This window comes from Odontesthes bonariensis, unplaced genomic scaffold (assembly GCF_027942865.1).
Source record: "Odontesthes bonariensis isolate fOdoBon6 unplaced genomic scaffold, fOdoBon6.hap1 scaffold_165, whole genome shotgun sequence".
Classification (NCBI taxonomy): Eukaryota; Metazoa; Chordata; class Actinopteri; order Atheriniformes; family Atherinopsidae; genus Odontesthes; species Odontesthes bonariensis.
Genome location: NW_027457389.1, coordinates 61,408 through 67,352, shown reverse-complemented (window position 1 = coordinate 67,352; position 5,945 = coordinate 61,408). Strand labels below are relative to the sequence as shown.

Below are 5,945 nucleotides of genomic sequence, written 5' to 3'. Positions count from 1 at the left end.
CCCTTTGCACCGCGTGCCCCCTGCAGTACCTCCGCGTACCACTAGGGGTACGCTTACCCTGGGTTGGGAAACACTGGTGTAGAGGGTGAAAAGCAGGGGGCTCAGCACGCAACCTTGAGGGGAACCGGTGCTGAGTGTGAGGGGGGAGGAGGTGTGGGGGCCAGTCCTGACCCTCTGTGGGCACTCTGACAGAAAGTCCTTAATCCAGAGGCATGTGGTAGTTTCCTCACGAGACCGTGGGGAAGGATGGTGTTGAACGCTGAACTATAATCCACAAAGAGAAGACGGGCATAATTTCCTGCTTTCTCCAGGTGGGTCAGCGCTGTGTGTAGCGCTGCGTTCACAGCGTCCTCTGTCGACATGTTTGCCCTGTAGGCAAATTACTGTAGACAAATTACTCAACAGCCTTAAGTGATTATGAGGGTTAAAAAAGTAGCATCATCTAAAAGCTGTAATTTAAGAGGAAATAAATGTCAGCAATGTGTTAGAGTTAGATTTTGTTATGACAGGTTTTAAAATTGAATTTTGGCTCTCAAAGGCTCTTTAGTGCATCTGCTAAAAAAGAAATCACCTGAAAAATGCGTTTGGAGTAGTTGTCAGACCATTCTATACAGCCCTTCCTTTTAAGCCTTTGCAGAATCTGAATCGGCTGTGTGGCAGCAGTACCTCGCGGATGTTTTAATAAAGTAGCCCTGTGGATATTTTGAAATGAAAATAACAAGGAAGACTGCTCTTTGATTGTTGCAGAGTCATCACGTCCGAGTCAAGGATCAGGAACGGCAGGTGAGAAAATAATGAAAGAGCACATCCCAGGGAAGAAACTGAGGCAGACGCTGCTCCAATAACACAAAGCATCAGAGTATTACATCATGTTTATGGATTTTTACATGTCCCTGTAGCCAATAGTTTTACTTTTACTAATTATTATTAATGTAACATTTTGCACATTCATGCAGCAGGTTTTTATGCTCATAAGATGTCATTAAATACTACGATTGTGCTCCAATGGACGTTTACGTCTCCCGACGTTCCTGCTTTGCAGTTCAGGAATCAAAGCAGTCGATGGTGAGGCTGAGGATGCAGACCACAGCGAACATGGAAGATCCAGAAGCCAGAGCCGACCTCGAACTGCAGGTTTATAATTATCATCATTACTGTTATCATGTGCACGCGTGTGCTGTGGGGACCTGAACGTGTCATTATGGGACATGCTGTTTTACAGGGACAAAAGGGAGGTCATGCTAATGCAGGTCATTAAATCTTTATAACACCTCCAATTGCCTGCTTTGTAAACTGTGCAGACCGAAGTGCAGACCGAGCAGTCCCCTGCTTCCGAGCAGCAAACACCGTAACAGGCGCGGCTGTCGGCAGCAGGCAGTGATACGAAGGGAGAGAAAATAGGGCCAAGCGATTGTGAGGTCTGACTTTTTCTGGAGAACGATTTTGTGATGCAAATGTATTACTCTTTTGAACGCATATTGTTTTGAGAAGCAAAACGCTTTATTTTTTAAACCCCAGCCAACTAGCCGGACTACTTTTGTCAACACCAAAACGAGGCTGGAACTCTGCTCACAGGACGCAGTCAGGGATGTTCACATCCGATCCTCGGGGGCTGCTGTCCTGCAGGTTTTAGATCGGGGTGTCCAACCCACGGCTCCCGAGCCGCATGCATCAAAATTTGTGGGGTTTTTTTATGTTCGTGTTCGCTTCGTTTGAGTTCAATATGGCAGCGGTCTCCAACCTTTTTTGCTCCATGGACCGGTTTAATGTCAGACAATATTTTCACGGACCGGCCTTTCAGGTGTGGCGGATAAATACTACAAAATAAAATAATACGACCAACATAGACACTGTGGTATTTAGTAAATATGATAACAAACTTGAATCCACTGTGCACTTGTATGTAACTTTATTTGCAGCGTCCTCCTGACATAACATCCTCTCTGCCTCCTAACGCTTTCTGGTCACCCTGGTAACGCTTAAACGTGCCTTCAAAATGCAGCTTTCTATTTCTTAGTGGTCACAGCCTCTTCTACTTGTCTCCTCACTGGGAAGAAGCTTTCCAAACACGTCTGTCTTTGACTCATTTTGCTTGATGCGTGGGTTTAATATCAGCGTTGATGTGTCACATGACCAAATTCGGTCATTTTTCTAAATAATGTGGCTCTTTGTGGTAACACAGTAAAAAATGCGTCTCTTAGTCTCTGACCGGTTGGCCAGCTTCAACAACACCTGATTCAGATCAGTGCATCATTAGCAGGCGTGTGCAGAACTTAAAGGGACACTATGTAATAAATTAAGTCATTTATTAGCTCAAATCAACATATTCATTCATAAATGAGTCCTCATTGGTGTAAAATGAAAACCGACGAAGTGCCGAGAGGGACATAAAGCACTTCGAATCGCGTTTTCTCCAACGCCAGGCCTGGAAGCGGAAATGACGTCATTTTGACGTCACGTCCGCTGAATGGTTTATTACTGGCGCTAATGGTAAATAGATTTTATCTCGTAAAAAATCCCACTAATAATGCATTGATTGTTACCAAACTTCTGCCGTAGTACACATAGGCTCTTAACTCACAAAACGAGGCATTAGAAAGTTTGTAAGTTTACCGGGAGTTTATTTAAAAGAACACTTTCCAGATAGCAACTACACACTGCTGCTAACGCTAACGCTGCGTCAACGTCACTTCCGGTAACTCCCGGAATATGACTAATTGCATTGTTTGCACACCAAAGGCTACGTCAACTTATGTTATCTGACATGTTATCTGTCATCAATATTTATAGTGTTGTTGTATGTGTGTAATGTAATCCTTTGTACTGTGTGTCTTGATGTCTTTTTGTTTGTATGGACCTTGAGTCTGAATCTGTAGCTTCTTGAATCTTAACACATACCGCCTGCCGTAGTTCAAGAAGTTGCAACGCACATTTAAAAAATGCGAGTCGCTAGAGAGCAAATTCATTCGACTTTGCAAAATAAAATTGCACCACTAGATAGGGGAAGAAATTACAAAGTGTCCCTTTAACAATCTTTTTGGAGAGATCCGTTTCATCTGAATCAGGAGTGTTGACGCAGGGGAACATCTAAAAGCTGCAGGACAGACTTTGGACAGCTAGAAGCTGCACATTCTCCACTGTTTGCTTTTTATAGAGTTTTCGGGCTGCAAGGAACGAGTGATCGGCTCGTACTTTTCAGAACACAGTACTTGTTTTGGATTCAGAGATATCTTTTTGGTTGTGAAGGCAAGTTGGCCGTTTTCAGCTGCACCCAGTAATCTTGGATCAGTGGATGTGATTAGTTTTTCCTGGCCAGCAAAGTTTGTATTTTTTCACTACACTTCACAGACCTCAGTTTTATGAACAAGGACCAGAACAACAGTGGCTTTGTGGGGAGACTGAAGCTACAAGCCAAGGCTGTTCCAACACTAAGAGCACAAGTGTGAACCGCAGGCTGTTCACAAGACAACTAAATGCATCCATATGTTGCCGGTAAAACCGCCCAGAAACACAGAGTGACTCACACAAACAGACACTGTGTGCACATTTACCAAACAGTGAAATGTGGCTGTAATAGTAGCGTGTTTTTCAAATTGTTTTCTAGTTTATGTGTTGCTGTAGCTTCCTAGCAGGCAACTGGAGCAGTGCGCATTTCACGAGTCACTCCCCCCTGGAAAGCCTCCAGGAATTCAGCCGCTCAGAGGACAGTTTAGCCAGATTCTCTGGTTCCCAGGAGGAGGCTTCACCTCAGAGAAAGCTCTCCCTCCCTCCCTGTGAACTAATCACAAACTATTTGGAGTTATCAAGTGTGCAAAACTAATCTAGGGGTACCAAAGATTTGGAATGAAATGACTTGAAAAGTCTGCTTTAAGATTAGGAATAATAACAATAAAAAAAAGAATAATAAAAATATGATAAGGGTTAGGAATAAGAAATGGATGAATACATGGCTACAGGTTTGCATCACATCATCTGAACTGTAAAAAACAGGCAGTGAAATATTTCTCATCACAATTTATTTTTCCTTTATCGTCACACTACCACGTTTTGGACATACGGACAAACAAACCCATTAGAAGTTGAGCTGTAAAATTCAGCTGTTTTAGGGTAATCGCCAGAATTAAGTTGATATTATGTGAGGATAAGGGTAGACGTTCATTATGTTTGTCACTCCCACTGGGAAAGCAAGACAAGGCGTGTCTGCTGGCCCAAACATAAGAGAGACGGAGCAAAAAAGGGAAGATTTAAAAAGGTAAACATTGCTTTACATTTTAAATTTGACCTTCCTCTTTCTTTTTTTTTAGCTACGTGCAATGCTTGCTAACCGTGGTGTGACTGACGTCAGACTGGCCTGGAGGAAGCTGCCAGAGAAGGAGACACAAAACAAAGCCAAAGGTACAAATACTGAAATAAACACTCACAGACACTGAATCTCCTCTGAATAACCAAATGATTGTTTTGCATTTTTTTTTAGGGGAATTTTGAACCTGCACGAGCAACTTCCTGAAAGCTGCAACACAGCACGATGTTCAGTCATTTACTCCTAATACTGTATAAAAAGTGTGATGACGCTTTTTTCTTCTCAGTTCTGCATTGTTTTCAGTTTAAGGGGGTCATATTTAACACGTAATACTGAGTGATAGTGAATGTTAATTTTCCATTCAACGTCTTTAATAATATTGAGCTTTTGTTTCCCTGATTTTTTTCAACACAATCATTCCACTTTGTTATATATCCTCATACACCTGTAGCATCGAAACAGTCATCAATGGTTTCCTCGATTCTTTTAGACCTGCACCATCTACTGTTCTGTAGCTGTAAACACTTTCTGGTGTTTATTAAGCCCCAGATGAATTTAATCTCTAACAAATGCATATTTTCCTCCTGTTTGAGTTACATTTGCTAAAAACTGAAGTATCCATCTGTTTGAGAACAACTGAAATATTGTGAGTGTTGGTTTGTTTACAGCAGAGCTGTATCCTGCAAATCCATTCTGCAGCACCCTCTGCTGTGTGCCGCTGTTTTTTCAGTGTGAAACAGCTTCAACGTCAGCCATAATGACTCTACACGTGATAACATTTTAAGCGATGTTTAGTAGCAATTAAAATGTATTGCAAACTACAGTTCTATTTTCATTACAACCTAAAAGTAGCATGTTGGCTACACATGTCTGTAGAATATTTAATAAAGGAGACTTTAAATGATGCTTTGATAGTCAATTCTATTCAACAGTGGCGAGCTTGAAAAACAACATTTGCAAATGGTGTAAACAATCCTCAAAGAACAACTTTGACTTCACACTTTGCATATGAAAATGACTTCAGAACAGGGTGTTTGTGATGTGCACGAGTTTAGATCTTACTCTCACAGCATTTAAGAGCTGCATCATTTATCTTTTTGTGTTAAATGAATAACTACAATGTCCAATGTTTCCATCAACAGGTTAAAAACTACATTTTTAAGCCTAAAAAAACTAAAACAGTTAACATTTAGCCGTTTCTGTATATTATTGTACTCTGTTAGGTTTGGATATACGACTAACTATTTAATAATTACCAATTCTGGGATTTATAAAGTATTATTTATTATCCTCTTTGCAAATCAAAAATATTATGATGCATGAAATATAATTGAATGAAAAATTAAAATGTGTGCATTAGGCATCCTCTCCATCTTCCAACAACTCGTGTACTCCTGGATATTAGGGAGTCTAAAGTCAGCAGCAAGTGTAACCGCTTTCTGCCCAAAAACACAACTCTGGCATTGCTTTTCATTTCAAAAGATATATCACTCCTCCTTTGCTAAGCCTTGACATCTGTGCCCCACCTGCTCACATCCACCCTGCCAGATGGATCAAGCCAGCTTCTGGTGGAATTGTTCTGCTGTCAGCTGCACTGAGGAGCATCCTCCACCCAGCAGCAGCCTCAGAGGATATAAGAGCCCAG

At 41.5% G+C, this 5,945-nt stretch overlaps 1 long non-coding RNA gene across 1 annotated transcript; it reads left to right on the top strand.

Moving 5' to 3' along the window:
- The first annotated feature begins 577 nt into the window (after nucleotides 1–577).
- Nucleotides 578–5,185, top strand: LOC142376081 (uncharacterized). Its single transcript, XR_012769254.1, has 4 exons — nucleotides 578–783; nucleotides 1,043–1,134; nucleotides 4,305–4,395; nucleotides 4,475–5,185. It is a non-coding gene; the product is annotated as an uncharacterized LOC142376081 (long non-coding RNA).
- Nucleotides 5,186–5,945: the final 760 nt, after the last annotated feature.